This window comes from Cebus imitator, unplaced genomic scaffold (assembly GCF_001604975.1).
Source record: "Cebus imitator isolate Cc_AM_T3 unplaced genomic scaffold, Cebus_imitator-1.0 Scaffold4, whole genome shotgun sequence".
Lineage (NCBI taxonomy): Eukaryota > Metazoa > Chordata > Mammalia > Primates > Cebidae > Cebus > Cebus imitator.
Genome location: NW_016107319.1, coordinates 14,838,549 through 14,856,532, shown reverse-complemented (window position 1 = coordinate 14,856,532; position 17,984 = coordinate 14,838,549). Strand labels below are relative to the sequence as shown.

The following is a 17,984-nucleotide window of genomic DNA, read 5'->3' as shown; positions in this document are numbered from 1 at the left end:
AATTATACCTTGTCCCATGAATATCTGCTGCGAGGAACAAAATGATACATGAATATTCTTCTTGCTATGTCAAGGTTACTAAATGGTTATAAGAAAGGACTGTGGTGTTTTAGGCTTCTCCATGAATGCTTTTATTTTCCCCTGCAACACATGAAAAAAATTAGTTTTGATCATTACATTGGTTTTCATTTCTGTCTGTCACCCGCCACTGATGATTGCTCCCTTCTCAGGTTTCCTCAGACGGTATTCCAGCTGGGATTGAATGAATTCTTTCAGTTCTCAAGATATGATTGAGGGCCTGTGTTAGAGTGATCCTATATATTTACCTGTTTCTGAGGCTCAGTTTGTATATTTGTATGCCTCATTTTTGGGAAACATGTTAAGAGGGATTTGGGATTGTGACTAAGTCTCCTATATTCTTCAGTTCAGACACTATGGGAAAGAAAGATGAATTCTACTTGAGTATCCCTGATGATATCCTTAGTGGACACAGGAGTCCTTCCAGGTAAAACAGTTGCTGATGACTTTATATTTCTTTTTCGTTTCACAATAAAAAGATTGACAATAGCAACTGTTTTCTATTTCCTGAGTGCTTATAAACTCAGTACTTTCTATGAGTTGTTTATAGCTTATTTAATACCTCACAATTTAATTTATGATGCTCAGAAGTGTCACTCACCAATTTTAAGAAAGAAGAAACAGAAGCTCAGAGAGGCTAAGTGACTTTCCCAAGGCAAGCGGTCAGGCAGCTGACTGAATCTACTGACTCAAATGCCCATGCTCCTCACTTAAGTATATCACACTCTATGTTTTGGTGCATTTCCTGACAGAATAAGTTTTTTTCTGAATGAGTTCTTTTCAAGAATCCTTGTCCTGAAAGACATCTGCCACAGGATAATTAGTACTAGAGGGTTTAGTAAGTACTCAGTAAGTACCCAACTGTGAGCTAAAAGAGAATAGTGCTGAAGCCATAAAGGTGCAGAGAACAGAGAACAGCCTTCCTTTCACAATGATGAGAGAGCCTGGAGACATATGTGTGTGTGTGAGTGGGGAGTGCCCTGACAGAGCTACATTTAAGGACATCAGGAGTTGCCCAGAAAAGAATGTGAGAATACAAAGATGTTTAAGCTTGGAGAGCAATTATAAGGGGCCAGATATATTGATGGACTAAAAAGATAGTTTTAACTTCTGGAAGTCTGTTCTTAACAAAGCTTTATTTCAGCTATTGGTGAAGGAAAGGAATATGTCAACCCTGCTTATATTAAGTTTTAAAATCTTTATGTGTGCATATATGTATGCCTATCTATCTTGACAGGAAACATAGGATTTCTATATCAGAGGCAGACTGATTATTCAGAGCATCTTGCCTCAGTTTTCCCATGCCTTGGTCGTCTTTGGGGCAACACAGGGCAGATGTTATCTACATGAATAGTTCACTGAGTACCATGAGAAAGGAACATGGATTTATGAATCCCAGGACTTAGGCATATTAGGCATATTTACCCCTTCTCCACTGCAGAGAGAGAGAGAGGGAAAAGAAAGCAAAAGAGATAGAGGGAGAGAGAGAAGAGGAGGGAAAGCAAATACTTTTAAATGCAGACAAATCCAATCTGGCGACAGGTGGTGAACTAAAGGTCCCTAGGTTTATTATTCTTTGAAATGTAAGTAAATAAATGGCACAAGGGGAGGTGCCTCTCAAGTTCTCTGTCTTTAACTTCCTTTATTATTATTATTATTTTTTGCCATTCAAACTTCTGTATGTGAAACTATTCATGGAGAATTGTTTCCTGGACACCTGTTTTAACTTTCTTTAGGGGGAAGATCAGGATTGGCTGACTAGGGATATACACTTCTATTTTTCCATCAGATAGACTAGAGCCCAATAAGCCAGAGCAAAGGCTTAGATTTGGTCAAGTTATAGGACTGTAGCCATATCTGTGTTATTGTTGGAGGGTAACCCAGGGAAGACCAATCTAAACACATTTCTTCTGGGCAATTTTGTTAAGCCTCTGTCCATGGTATTTACTTGGTAAAATTCACCTTTCTCACTAGTAGATAATTGGTATTATTTTCCTTTTTGGGGGAAGAGTATATACTATCTAATTTGCCAAAGTCTTGATGAGTACTTTTGTATCTTATAACTGACATGGGAGAAATTGTTGATAGAGAAGTATTGGTCATGGGAATATAAAGTACAATATGACTTTGCATTTTGTTTTCAATATGTTGTGCTATTACAAAAAGTTAACATATTTGAGATAATATTTCCATATCATTTTGTCTTATATAACCTTATGTATCTGCCTCATCTCTTGTATAGACCATAATCAATATCATGTTGTTAAAATTCTTATCTTTCTAACCATTAACATCATGAATTTTATTGAGTACTTACTATGTACCAGGCCTTGTGCTAAGGACTTTGCATGTATCATTCACACAATCCATATGGCAATCTATTATCCTCATATACTTTTTTACAAAGGATGAAGCTGAGCTCAGATGTGATATAACTTGTTGAGTCATACCGGTGATAAATTGTAAAGTTCAAATTTATGCTTACTTAAGTCTGTCTGGCCTCTTAGCCAGTTTTCTGAATGATCTCTCATAATTAATGCAATGTATTTACCTGGAAGATAAGATTTAAATTCCTGAAATGACATATAAGTTAGCATAAAAGACATTGAATTGGTTTTTATTACATTGTCTTTATGAGAGTTGTGCAATCTTCATCTTACTTTTCATTACTATCATGTTTTTAGATTTCTGAAAATAGTTATATTTTTGTAGTATATTTTGCACTATTCCTATGCACATTGAAGTTTCATGGTGAAGTTAAATTGTACTGACAAAATGTGGGATTAACTTTCAACCCTTTTACTGACATAGTAGAGAACTTTATATTTTTAAGCATTTAATTCAGCTCTCTTCTCAGTTCTTGGCTGAGTTTCATTCATTTATTCAGCAAACATTTATTGGGTGCCTAATATATGCTAGGCCAGGCACTGAGATATTTGTTCAATCAATAAATTATTACCTCTATTATGGGATTATGAAATATAAACTTTCTAAGTGGAGATGATTTTTTTTCTGTAACCTCCATGGTCCCTAGCACATGTCTAAAAGAAATATTCAATAACAATTTATTGGTTAAATGATCTTATTGAGTTGAGAACAATAATTATTTACATGAAGGTAGAGTAGGGAAAAAATCTATATAATGAAGTCCAAAGTATTCAGGCAATCCATCTATCACAGATGTCTTTATTCCCCTTCCTTACATCAAATCTGAAATTAATTACATCTGTACTTAGTAAACACACTAATAAATTATTTCATTTATCCAGTTAATATTTATTGGGCTGCTGATTTATAATGCTATATGTGAGTTAAAAAGTGAATAAGAATGTTTTCATTCTTAAGTAACCCATAACATACCAGGGGAATATTAATTCATGCAATAAGTATTTATTGAACATCTGTTATATGCCACCCATTCTTCTTGACATTTATGATATAGTTGTGAATAAGGGGAGCTTACATTCTGTTAGGAGTAGATAGGTAAAAAGCAATTGAGGAGCAAACGTAAGATAATGACAAAACATGATAATCACAATAAAGGAAATAGAATGATATAACAGACTACCTGTAGGGACATAGTTTAGATTCAAATGCCATGAATGCCTGTCTTAGGGACTTAAATATTTTATGTGAGATCTGAAGGACAAGAAGGACCAATGTTGTGCTAGTAAATCGGTTCTGCAGGACTAAAAAAACACTGATTTATAGCATTTCCTGACTTCAGGGTATAAATATTCTCACCCTGGCTGATTTAGGATATCAGAAATTTAATCTAAATTGTAAAATTCCAGATAATTAACAGTCAACTCTTGAATACTGGTACAAGCCAATCCTGAGGAGGAAGAAACAATGACTTATTTAAGGTCCTGAAGGGAAACATAGTAGCCTCAGTGTAATGACAGATAAAATGGGATAGTGATGTGAAATCAGGTGAGAGAGATGGGCATGAATTAGATAATGTATGGCCCTGCATGTAATGGCAAATAATTGATTTTCTATTTAAGAGTGTTAGAAAGTCATTGAATGGTTTAAAGAGGAATATTATGATTGGATTTCCATTTTTAAAAGATACACAGGCCTCTATTCTGTAAAATGGAATAAACAGAGGACAGGGGAAAGAGTGGAGAAAGCAATTTTTCAATCCAGGAAAGAGATAATGATGACTTAGATTGGATTATTGTTCCATCTTTCCTTCCTCCTCCACGTTGGGTTGGAGTATATTTTCTTGCTTGACTAAATTTGAGATTGACCCTGTCTTGTTTTGGCCAATGGAAGGTGAGAAAACATGATACAGACAATGACTTTAAATGTACATAGTGGTTTATCTTGTCTCTTACACTTTTTAATCTACCAAGGAAAGACCGTGCCCCAGGTGGTGGCATCTATCTAGCCTGATTTGTGTAAGCCAGCTGGCTCACATCCTGAAGCAGAACTGCTCTGGCTAACTCAAAGAACCATGAGCAAGAGAAATCTAAGCTTGTAAACTGCTGAGTTTTGATTCAGTTTGTTATACAGTGCTATTGTGGCAATTGTGGTTTTTAGTAAAGTGAAGAGAAATGGACACATCTAAGCTACATTTTGGTGGAGATAATGAGTTTCTGGTTTGAATGAGGAGCTATATGATGTTATTTACTGACATGAGAAATTTTTTTTAGAGAGTAAATCAAGAGTTCCATTAAATATATTATACTTGAGATACTAATTAATGCATACATAGTCTGAAATTTTGAGGAGAGATGTGGGCTGGAGAATAAAGTTTTGGAGTCTTGGGTATATGAACATTATTTAAAGCCGTGAATGGAACTGGATGAAATTTCCTAAAGAATAAGTGAAGTTAACATAAACAAAAAGGCTTAAGATAGAGGTTGAAGTCACTTTATTCACTGGAGGTTTGATAGAAGAGGGAGAGTCAGCAAAGGAGATTGACAATGAGGAGCAGCATCATAGGAAGAAATCTAGGAGAAAGTGTTGGTGTCTTTTCATAAAAGAGAGTCATCATTGTCATTGAGTGATGCTGTGAAGGCTCAGTAAAAAGCTGACAAATACTTATTCATTGTGTGTTCTACCATGAAGTCATTGTATCTTTAATGAGAACAGTTTCCACAGAGCAACCATGGTACAAGGTAGATTGGGAATGTAGTGAAAAACAAATGGGGTGAGACAGAGCAAACAATGTATGTAAACAGTCTAAACATTTTGCTATGAAGCAGCAAAGTGGAGAAACTGCACAGTAGGAAGAGAAGGTTTGTGTTTTGTTTCAAGTGCTATCTATAATGATGACAACTGCATTAAGTGGTAATCAAAGTTAAAAATATTTCATTTGAACTTTTTCAATTATTTTACCCATCTGACTTATGATTTAGTCCAAACCTTCACAACACTTATCAAATCTCTGTCCCCTTCCCTCAGTAAATGACTTTACCTCCTACTTCATAGAGAAAAAAAGGTCTTCATGGTGAATTCACTGGAAACTTACTAATAGCCACCTAAAATCTTGTCTATGGTTTTAGAAGATGCCTCTTCAGAGATGAATTCTATCCTATTCTTTCCCTTCTCTGTCAGGAACCTATCTCATCTATTATGTATTATTTGCCCTCTTGTACATCTCAATACTCTCCTTTTCTATAACCTGTAAGCATACTAAAGTTTCTCTCACATTAAAATTATACTGACACTATAATTTACTTTCTCAAACTTGTGTTTCTGTGGTGATCATTTTATCACTGTCTGTTTCTTCAAACCACATACCTCTTGAAAAGGGAATCTACATTTATTACCTCCAATAACTTAATTCCTTCAAACAAATGAAACCTGCTTCCACTTTCATTAAATTGTCCAATGACCTCCCAATTACAAACGCAAAAGGATACATTTCATTACTTGTTTTAAATTCTTGAGATAATGAAAGTAAAGTTTCATAGCACTGTATTTGTAATTATGTAATTATTTGGAAAATAAAATTCCATATTATGTAAAAATATGGAATTATGTAATTATTTGTAGTTAACTTCATTCCTAAGAATATTTTCATAATCTCCAGATTCTTTTTTGCATTCCTAGTGCCTAGCAGACTTCCTATCACATTGTAGGTATTCAGTAAATATTTGTTGAAAGAATGATTGAATAAATGGATGGATGCATAAAAACACAATCTCTGTCCTCAAGAAACCACCAGAGTTCACAATCTAGTGAGGAATTGGCATTCTGTATAACACACATGTGCTGGAAATTCCAACAGTAGAAAATTATATGACATCTACCCAGCCCACACACTAGAATGTGAAATGTCAGTAAATTGCAATCTGTCATTCTTCACTAATGAATCTGTCTATAAATTTGAAACTTTAAAATTTTTATGTTTCATTATAATTACTTCATATGAAATTAAACAAAATTTAAATAGTGGGTCTTAAAAAGAGAGAAAGGTCTTAAGAAGGAGAGAAAACCGTTTTATAATTATTCAGTGTACAAAATATAAAATCTCATTTTTTGAATGAAAATGATTTAAGTGATCTGAAGCACTTTCATAGTAGTAAGTCTTTGTGTAGAAGAGACCTTAACGCTCTTCTAGCCCACCTATTTTCACAACATAAAATCCCATCTACAATGTTCTGAAAGCTTCTGCTAACAGATACCTGTGATGAGGAACACACTCCCTTTTCTGACACTGAATTTCCAATTTGTTTGAGCTTTAAATTCTAGAAAATTAATTTCCAATAACACATTTGTCTAGTTTAACTGTTTAACATAGACTGTTTTTACAATCTGAAATAGAGATGTTGTTTTTTTGTAGAAGGAGGGGAAGAAATAGGGATTTTTTATGAAGGTCAGGAGAGAAGTGTTAATCAGTGGAAAGAAGTATGTATATCATATCTATAGTACCTGAGAAAGTAATTGAAAGAAATTAATCCATGGCACTGGCAAACATAAAATAGTAATACTGAAAAATCTATGTGACTGAATAAGAGGTATTAAATGTTTTATTTATTGATTCTTACAACAAATGTTTGTTGAATGTGCTGGGTGTTCTAAGGAAGTGCTGAAGATTAAAGGGGAATAAGTCCTAGTCCACATGGTTAGAGAGTTTACAGATTGTAAAGGGAAGGTGAGCCAACCAAAGAATGAGTGCTGCAAATTGTTTTGATGTTAAGATAGATTAGAACACATACCTTGTGCTGAGTCTTGAAATGACTAGCAAAATGGGGAACAACTAAATTAACAAGTTGATTTATTAGGTAGATATAAGATGTTGCTCCTAAGAATGAAAGAATATATGAAGCATTATGAAAATTGACTATATTGGTATATAAAGGAGACAACAAATTTCAAACAATTGGAATTATACAAAACTTGTTCTTTGACATACTGTGATATGAAATTGGAAAACAATAACAATGATAATTAAAAATTCCATAATTTGGAAATGAAAGATTATTTATGGAAAGTATGGAGGGTGGGTTAGAGTTTCATGATTGGATGCAGGAATCCAAGTGGGAAAGCTGCTCATGTACCAGATGAAAGATGTAAGGATCTGAATTGAGAGAGTATGAGTGGGAAAGGATTGAAGGGGATTGAAAGAGATTGAATAATGGAGATGATTTTCAGGCTTATGGATAGATAGTAGTGTCATTAAGTGTGAGAGGGACATGTAGATTGAGACAGAGATAGTTGGTTATTCAAATTTGGATCTCAGGAGCGTTCTAAACAATATATACAGATTTGTGCACATTGAGGTGATAAATATAGTCAAGATCATGGACCATATCATCCAAGTAAAGGGTTAGAAGATAGCCAAGGAAAGAAATATCTTTGGGAAACACACAACTGCTGGAGGTCGTCAAAGCATAATAAGACCTTGAAGGAGAACAGCAAAATTGTCAGAAGTGAAGGAAATTGAATGGAGGATTGATTTCAGGTGAACAAATGATTGAGCTCAGATGAATGAGTCATGAATTCCAGCTGGACTCTGAGGCACACTTTGTAAGTAGTGTTAGAGACTGAAATCTTTTGGTTGCTCAGATTTTTTTTTTTTTGTTGTTGTTGTTGTTGTTTTTCTTTGTTGCCTGCCAGCTCATATCTAGGTTGGAAGTTTTAATGCCTTATATGTCTTTTGCCTAACTTCATTCCAAAACCTCTAATAATCAATCACTTTACTTCTGTTTTTTTTCCCCTGGTCTTCGTGTTGGCCTCTCTTTGAATAAGTATTTGAATCAGAAGTTATTTATAATTTATATTTCAGAACTGAAATTCTAGTTTGGTGAAATTGGTTTAGAGACTAGATTTTACATAAGGCAATAGTTAGAATTTATGGGATGTTATAATTGGCCTAAAGACGCATACTAAGTCTCATTCTCCATCTAAAGATTTATCTGCAGCAGTGGTAGATTTTAATATGTTTTAACTGCCTTTTTAGAGCTCTCCTTTAATCCTATATACTGCTTTTTAAGGAGTATATCAGCATTTATTTTGTATTTTGGATACAGTTCTAATATGACTTAGCTAAATGGCACTATGGAGGGCTTTTAGTTTAGTATGTAAATGGATTATACTAAAACTATTTAACAGGTTTTTTTTTCTCTGAAATAGATGTATCTTTTGCTTAATTATTGTATTAACATAAGCTCATTATAAATATTTTAAAAATACATACATATATAGGATTGAAAGGGAAAGTTCTCACAATACTACATTTTCCCTTTCCTTCCAAAGATAGACATCTCTGATGGTCTTAGTTTGGTGTAAATATTAGACAAGAAAGGTTGGGCTCTGTTGAGTAACAAATGAATACTAGATTCTCTGTGGCTTCATGTTTCATAAAGACTTATTTTCCCCTCACATCAGTCACAGTGTGATAGACAGTTTACCTTGTAGCTCTGCCATTTGGTGCACAGGTTTCCTAGGGCACTGTGGCAGGGAAAGAGTGGGCTGGAGGAATTTAAGCCCCAGACCTGGTAGTGGCTCACACCTCATATGCTCACATCTCATTGGTCAGAGTCTAATCACATGTTCTCAACCTAATTGTAAAGGGGTATGGGAAATATAGGGTATCACATGGATAATTTGGTGAGTAATAATTGTCTCTGCTGTAGTATATATTCTTTCATACCTTTCCCGTGCATTTATAAATAAATAAACCAAGATATACGTATATTTTATGCATATATATATATTTTTACAAATGTGAATTCCTCATTAGTGAAAATTTATTTTCATAACATTGCTTTCAAAATAATATTATCTTTAAATAATACCTTCACTTGTGAACTTCATCACATCCTTTCTAGGTATGCAGTGAATCTGTTCCCTGATTATGTATGCAATTCCAAGTGTGTTCAGATGTAAGCACCTGTAATCTCTTGATCTATAATGGTTTCTTTCCTATCTGACTCGAAAACCTTCTGCCTTGAAAAATAAAACAAAACAAAAATTTCACTAAATCCTAATGCCTTTTTTAAGCTTCTATGATTGTCATTCTTTCCTTGCAAGCTTAATTTCTTTACCATTGCTGTAAAATTCACTCTTTATATCTCCAGATTGCACTTCTCATCACCTTTGCCTCATCCTTTTTCTCCTTCACTTTTCTGCAGTGATTTTTACTGTTATTTATGCTGTCCACTAAGGGTAGAAATAATGCTTTATTAACCATTATATTCTACACTGCTCCCCTCCCAGGAATTAGCATAGTGATTTTTAGTAAGTAGATTTTCTATAAATAAGTACAATAAACAAACAGGCATATTGAGCATCAGAGTGATTAAGAATTCAGGTTCCAGGGGCTATCTGCCTGGGTTTGAATATCATCTATACCTATTGCTAATGGTCTAATCTTGGGGAAGTGAATCACACCTTCTCTGCTTTCTTTTCCTCATCTGTAAAATGGAGATAGTAATAGTACCTAATTTATGGGGTAGCTGTAAGAATAAAACATGATAATCCATATATAGCCATTAGCACACTTGACATATGGCAAATATTTTTAATGTTTCTATTTTTAAGACACAAAAATTCTCCTTTACCTTAATATGATATCACTTAACATACCACGTCTTTATACAAAGTATGTCCTCTGAGCTTTATAGTTACCTTCTGAAGTAAATAAGGGAGAAATTACCTACTTTTACTGTTGAATTCCCTGAAGCCCTACAAGTTCCAGGGGTCAGTGCAGAGCATAGTGATAAAGAATGAAGGAGTCCTGCGTCTGTACATTACAAGTTAAAGGATCTTGGGAAAATTGTTTCTCCTGAGTAAAAGGGAATAATCACAGTACTTTACAAAAAGAAAAACTAAACAAAACTGTTAAAGCTTACATGAGATAATTCACAAGAAATGCTAACTAATGCTTCTGGTACCTTATAAATACAGCCATTGCTCAGTATCCTTGTGGAATTGGTTCCAGGACTTCCCCTACCTCCATCATTCCAAGATCCAAGAATGCCCAAGTCCCTTATAAAATGTGTAGTATTTGCACATAAACTATACACATCTTCCCATATTTATTTATTTATTTTTATTTATTTTTTTATTGCATTTTAGGTTTTGGGGTACATGTGAAGAACATGCAAGATTGTTGCATAGGTACACATATGGCAGTGTGATGTGCTGCCTTCCTCCCCATCACCTATATCTGGCATTTCTCCCCATGCTAGCTCTCCTCAACTCCCCAGCCCCTGCCGTCCCTCCCCTGTTTCCCCCCTACAGGCCCCAGTGTGTGATGCTCCCCTCCCTGGGTCCATGTGTTCTCATTGTTCAACACCCACATATGAGTGAGAACATGCAGTGTTTGATTTTCTGTTCTTGTGTCAGTTTGCTGAGAATGATGGTTTCCAGGTTCATCCATGTCCCTACAAAGGACATAAACTCATCATTTTTGATGGCTGCATAGTATTCCATGATGTATATGTGCCACATTTTCCCTGTCCAGCCTATCATCAATGGGCATTTGGGTTGGTTCCAGGTATTTGCTATTGTAAACGGTGCTGCAGTGAACATTCATGTGCATATATCCTTATAGTAGAATGATTTGTAATCCTTTGGATATAAAATAATGCGATTGCTGGGTCAAATGGAATTTCTATTTCTAGGTCCTTGAGGAATCGCCACACTGTCTTCCACAATGATTGAACTAATTTACACTCCCACCAACAGTGTAAAAGTGTTCCTATTTCTCCACATCCTCTCCAGCATCTGTTGTCTCAAGATTTTTAATGATCACCGTTCTAACTGGCGTGAGATGGTATCTCAGTGTGGTTTCGATTTGCATTTCTCTAATGACCAGTAATGATGAGCATTTTTTCATATGTTTGTTGGCCTCATGTATGTCTTGTTTTGTAAAGTATCTGTTCATGTCCTTTGCCCACTTTTGAATGGGTTTGTTTGTTTTTTTCTTGTAAATCTGTTTTAGTTCCTTGTAGATTCTGGATATCAGCCCTTTGTTGATTGGTAGATTGCAAAAATTTTTTCCCATTCTGTTGGTTGTCGATTCACTCTAATGACTGTTTCTTTTGCTGTGCAGAAGCTGTGGAGTTTGATTAGGTCCCATTTGTCTGTTTTGGCTTTTGTTGCCAATGCTTTTGGTGTTTTGGTCATGAAGTCCTTGCCTATACCTATGTCCTGAATGGTTTTGCCTAGGCTTTCTTCTAGGGTTTTTATCGTGTTAGGTATTATGTTTAAGTCTTTAATCCACCTGGAGTTAATTTTAGTGTAACATGTCAGGAAGGGGTCCAGTTTTGCTTTCTGCACATTGCTAGCCAGTTTTCCCAACACCATTTATTAAACAGGGAATCCTTTCCCCATTGCTTGTTTTTGTCAGGTTTGTCAAAGGTCGGATATTTTATTTTAAAAAATTTACTTATTTTTTCCATCGGCTATTGGGGTACAGGTGGTATTTGGTTATAGAATAAGTTATTTAGTGGTGATTTGTGATATTTGGCGCACTTATCACCCAAGCTGTATAGACTGTACCCTATTAGCAGTCTTTTATCCCTCATCACCTTTCCACCATTCCCCCCAAGTCCCCAAAGTCCATTGTATCATTCTTATGCCTTTGTATCCTCATGTCTTAGCTCCCACATATCAGTGAAAACATATGATACACATAGTTTCTTTATCCACTCATTGATTGATGGACATTTGGGTTGGTTCCACGACTTGGCAACTGTAAATTGTGCTGCTATAAACATGTATGTGCGAGTATCTTTTTTGTATAATGACTTCTTTTCCATTGGGTAGATAACCAGTAGTGGGATTGGTGGATCAAATGGTAGTTCTACTTTTAGTTCTTTAAGGAATCTTCACATTGCTTTCCATAGTAGCTATACCAGTTTACATTCCCAACAGTAGTGTAGACGTGTTCCCTGATCACTGCATCCACACCAATATCTACTGTTTTTTAATTTTTTGAGTTTGGCCATTCTTGTAGGAGTAAGGTGGTATCACATTGTGGTTTTGATTTGCATTTCCCTGGTCATTAGTGATGTTGAGCATTTTTTCATGTTTTTTGGCCATTTGTATATCTTCTTTTGAGAATTGTCTATTCATGTCCTTAGCTCACTTTCTGATGTTTGTTTGTTTGTTTGTTTTTCTTACTGATTTGTTTGAATTCATTGTAGATTCTGGATATTTGTCCTTTATCAGATGTGTAGACTGTGAAGATTTTCTCCCACTCTGTGGGTTGTCCGTTTACTCTGCTGACTGTTACATTTGCAGTGAAAAATTTCTTTAATTAATTCCCAAATATTTATCTTTGTTTTTTTCTTCTTTTATGAAAATGCATTTATTTATTTATTTATTTCATTGTACTTTAGGTTCTGGGGTACATGTACAGATCATGCAGGATTGCTGCATAGGTACATACATGGCAATGTGCCTCCATCCACCCGTCACCTAAATCAGGCATTTCTCCCCATGTTATCCCTCCCTGACCTACCCTCCTGACTGTCCCTCCCTTGCCCCCTCAACAAACCCCAGTGTGTGATGCTCCCCTCCCTGTTCAACACCCACCTATGAGTGAGAACATGTGGTGTTTGATTTTCTGTTCTTGTGTCAGTTTCCTGAGAATGATGGTTTCCGGATTCATCCATGTCCCTACAAAGGACACGAACTCATTGTTTTTATGGCTGCATAGTATTCCATGGTGTATATGTGCCACATTTCTTTTTGTTCAGTCTATCGTCAAGGGCATTTTGCTTGGTTCTAGGTCTTTGCTATTGTAAGCAGTGCCACTATGAACATGTGTGTGCATGTGTCTTTATTATAACAGAATGATTTATAATCATTTGAGTATATACCCAGTAATGGGATTGCTGGGTCAAATGGAATTTCTATTTCTAGGTCCTTGAGGAAGTGCCACACTGTCTTCCACAATGGTTGAACTAGTTTACACTCCCACCAACAGTGTAAAAGTGTTCCTATTTCTCCACATCCTCTCCAGCATCTGTTGTCTCCAGATTTATAAATGATTGCCATTCTAGCTGGTGTGAGGTGGCATCTCAATGTGGTTTTGATTTTCATTTCTCTAATAATCAGTGATGATGAGCATTTTTTTTCATATGTTTGTTGGCTTCATATATGTCTGCTTTTGAGAACTGCCTGTTCATATCCTTTGCCCACTTTTGAATGGGTTTGGTTGTTTCTTGTAAATCTGTTTTAGTTCTTTGTAGATTCTGGATATTAGCCCTTTGTCAGATGGGTAGATTGCAAAATTTTTTTCCCATTCTGTTGGTTGCCTGTTCACTCTAGTGATAGTTTATTTTGCTGTACAGAAGCTCTTGAGTTTAATTAGGTCCCATTTGTCTATTTTGGCTTTTGTTGCCAATACTTTTGGTGTTTTAATCATGAAGTCCTTGCCTACGCTTATGTCCTGAATGGTTTTGCCTAGGTTTTCTTCTAGGGTTTTTGTGGTGTTAGGTCTTATGTTTAAGTCTTAAATCCATCTAGAGTTAATTTTAGTGTAACGTGTCAGGAAGGGGTCCAGTTTCTGCTTTCTGAACACGGCTAGCCAGTTTTCCCAACATCATTTATTAAACAGGGAATCCTTTCCCCATTGCTTTTTTTTGTCAGGTTGGTTAAAGGTCAGATGGTTGTAGATGTGTGGCATTGCTTCTGAGGCCTCTGTTCTGTTCCATTGGTCTATATCTCTGTTTTGGTACCAGTACCATGCTGTTTTGATTACTGTAGCCTTGTAGTATAGTTTGAAATCAGGTAGCATCATGCCTCCGGCTTCATTCTTTTTGCTTAGGATTGTCTTGGCTATGCAGACTCTCTTTTGGTTCCATATTTTCCAGTTCTGTGAAGAACTTCATTGGTAGCTTGATGGGGATAGTGTTGAATCTATAAATTACTTTGGGCAGTATGGCCATTTTCACAATATTGATTCTTCCTAATCATGAGCATGGAATGTTTTGCCATTTGTTTGTGTCCTCTCTTATTTCCTTGAGCAGTGGTTTGTAGTTCTCCTTGAAAAGATCCTTTACATCCTTTGTTGGTTGTATTCCTGAGTGTTTTATTCTCTTTGTAGCAATTGTGAATGGGAGTTCACTCATGATTTGGCTCTCTGTTAGTCTGTTACTGGTGTATAGAAATGCTTGTGATTTCTGCACATTGATTTTGTATCTAGAGACTTTGCTGAAGCTGCTTATCAGATAGGGTCTTCTAAATATACAATCATGTCATCTGCAAATAGAGACAATTTGACTTCCTCTTTTCCTAACTGAATACCCTTTATTTATTTATTTATTTATTTATTTGCCTGACTGCTCTGGCTAGAACTTCCAATACTATATTGAATAGGAGTGGTGACAGAGGGCATCCTTGTCTAGTGCTGGATTTCAAAGGGAATGCTTCCACTTTTTGCCCATTCAGTATGATATTGGCTGTAGGTTTGCAATAAATAGCTTTTATTATTTTGAGATCTGTTCCTTCGATACTTAGTTTATTAAGACTTTTTAGCATAAAGGGCTGTTCAATTTTGTTAAAGGCTATCTCTGCATCTATTGAGATAATCATCTGGTTTTTGTCTCTTGTTCTGTTTATGTGTTGGATTACGTTTACAGACTTGTGTATGTTGAACCACCTTTGCATCCCTGGAATGAAGCCTACTTGATCGTGATGTATAAGCTTTTTGATGTCCTGTTGCAATTGGTTTGCCCATATTTTATTGAAGATTTTTGCATCTATGTTATTTTTGTTTTTAATTGCATTTGCTTTTGGGTTCTTGGTTATGAAATTCTTGCCTAAGCCAATGTCTAGAAGTGTTATCCAATGTTATCTTCTAGAATTTTTGTAGTTTCAGATCTTAGATTTAAGTCCTTAATCCATCTTGAGTTGATTTTTGTATAAGGTGAAAGATGAGTATCCAGTTTCATTCCTCTATATGTAGCTAACAGATTATCCCAGTACCATTTGTTGAAAAGCGTGTCCTTTTTCCACTTTATGTTTTTGTCTGCTTTGTCGAAGGTCAGTTGGCTGTAGATATTTGGATTGATTTCTAGGTTCTCTATTCCGTTCCACTGGTTTATGTGCCTATTTTTATACCAGTACCATGCTGTTGGTGACTATGGCCTTATACTATAGTTTGAAATCATATAGTTTGGCTCTAGATTTATTCTTTTTGCTTTTCTTGCTTTGGATATGCGGGCTCTTTTTGGGTTCCATATGAATCTGTTTTTTGAAAAATTCTGTGAAGAATGATAGTGGTGTTTTGATGGAGACTGTGTTGAATTTGTAGATTGCTTTTGGCAGTATGGTCATTTTCACAATATTGATTCTACCCATCCATGAATATGGAATGTGTTTTCATTTGTTTGTGTTGTCTATGATTTTTTTCAGCAGTGTTTTGTAGTTTTCCTTGTAGAGGTCTTTTGCCTCCTTGGTTAGGTATATTCCTAATTATTTTGTTTTATTGTTATTTTTGCAGCTACCATAAAAGGGGTTGAGTTCTTGATTTGATTTTCTGCTTAGGCCCTGCTGTTGGTATATAGAAGAGCTACTGATTGGTGTACATTAATCTCATTTCTGGGAAGTGCTGAATTTTTTTTTTATCAGTTCTAGGAGCTTTCTGGAGGAGTCTTTAGGGTTTTCAAGGTAAACAATCATATCTTCAGCAAACAGTGTACATTTTGACTTCCTCTTTACAGATTTGAATGCCCTTTATGTCTTTCTCTTGTTTGATTGCTCTGGCTAGGACTTTCAGTACTATGTTGAAGATGCATGGTAAGAGTGGCACTCTTGTATTGTTCCAGTTCTCAGAGGGGATGTTTTCAACTTTTTCTCATTCAGTATTATATTGGCTATGGGTTTGTCATAGATAGCTTTTATTACATTGAGGTATATCGCTTATATGCCGATTTTGCTGGGAGTTTTAATCATAAAGAGATGCTGGATTTTGTCAGATACTTTTTCTGCATCTATTGAGATGATCATGTAATTTTTGTTTTTAATTCTGTTTATGTGGTGTATCATATTTATTGACTTGGGTATGTTAGACCATCCCTGTATCCCTGGTTTGAAAGCTACTTGATTATGGTGGATTGTCTTTTAGATAAGTTGTTGGATTTGGTTATCTTGTATTTTGTTAAGGAGTTTAGCACCTATGTTCATCAGGGATATTGGTCTGTAGTTTTCTTTTTAGCTATATCCCTTCCTGATTTTGGTGCTAGGGTGATTCTGACTTCATAGAATGAATTAGAGAGGATTCCCTCTTTCCCTATCTTGTGGAACAGTGTCAAAATGATTGGTACCAATTTCTTCTCCTATACTTTAAATCATCTCTCGATTACTTATAATACCAAATGATATGCAACCTCTATGCAAATAGCTTTAATATATTGTTTTTTAATTTAATTATTTTTATTATATTGTATTTTAAAACATTTTTTTGCCCGAATATTGTCAATCTGTGGTTGCTTGAATCTGCAGATGCAGAACCCAAGGATACTGAAGGCCAACTGTAGTTAATCAATGTCAACCTTCTGTTTTCTATTTCTACAAAAATTTTATGTTCTCTGTTACGCATTTTGAATGTACATTACATAATTCAGTCTGGTATGCGCTTCTGTTTGTTGGCATGGAGGGTCAACTAGTTTGTATTTTTTTAAAGCAGAGGGTTTGTCTGATATGTTCTCTCTTTCTTTTATTAATAATATATCTGAGCTAGTAGCTAGAAGGTGCTCAACAGTTACCTGATAATATTTTTGTTATAATATTTCCAACTATATATTGGTTCCATTATCTGTGCACAACAGAAAGTCATGGATATTTAAAAAAAAAACTTACGTAAATTTCTCTTTAGATTGAAAGAATTAGATTTTTTTTAAAATCGTACTTTAGGTTCTGGGGTACATGTGCATATCATGCAGGATTGTTGCATAGGTACATACATGGCAATGTGGTTTGCTGCCTCCAACCACCCATCATCTATAGCTGGCATTTCTCCCCATGTTATCCCTCTCCAACCTCCCCATCCCCTGCTGTCCCTCCCTTTTCCCTCAGTGTGTGATGCTCCTCTCCCTGTTTCCATGTGTTCTCATTGTTCAACACTTGCCTATGAGTGAGAATATGTGGTGTTTGATTTTCTGTTCTTCTGTCAGTTTGCAGAGAATGATGGTTTCCAGATTCATCCATGTCCCTACGAAGGACACAAACTCATTGTTTTTTATGGCTGCATAGTATTCCATGGTGCATATGTGCCACATTTTCTTTGTCCAGTCTATCATCGATGGGCATTTAGGTTGATTCCATGTTTTTGCTATTGTCAACAGTACTGCAATGAATATATGTGTGCATGTGTCTTTATAATAGAATGATTTATAATCCTTTGGGTATATACCTAGTAATGGGATTGCTGGGCCAAATGGAATTTCTATTTCTAGATCCTTAAGGAATCACCACACTGTCTTCCACAATGG

The 17,984-nt window shown here is 35.5% G+C and overlaps 1 protein-coding gene across 1 annotated transcript in view; it reads left to right on the top strand.

Moving 5' to 3' along the window:
- The window catches only part of IQCM (IQ motif containing M), a 490,160-nt gene that overhangs the window by 114,445 nt on the left and 357,731 nt on the right, over positions 1-17,984 (top strand). The gene's annotated exons all lie outside the window — the stretch shown is intronic.